Genomic DNA, 299 nt, shown 5'->3' with positions numbered 1-299 from the left:
TATATTTTTTTTTTTTTTTTTGTTTTATTTTTTTTATTTTTTAGGGTTTGTAGTTTGTTGTAGTGGGAGGGGTTAGGGTTTAGGATTAGGGTTTTGTTTTACGGTTTTTTTTTTGGGTTTATAAGTAGGGTTTATAGTTAGATGTTATACTCCGCTAGGGTTTGTATATATACGTACATATATATATATATAATATAATATAATACAATATAATACAATATAATATAATATAGTAATATAATATAATATAATATAATATAATATAATATAATATAATATAATATAATATAATATAATAT

The sequence above is a fragment of the Eimeria mitis genome, genomic scaffold, assembly GCF_000499745.2.
Source record: "Eimeria mitis Houghton genomic scaffold, Emh_scaff3233, whole genome shotgun sequence".
Taxonomy (NCBI): domain Eukaryota; phylum Apicomplexa; class Conoidasida; order Eucoccidiorida; family Eimeriidae; genus Eimeria; species Eimeria mitis.
The sequence above is the reverse complement of the archived record's forward strand: the minus strand, read 5'-3'. Positions refer to the sequence as shown.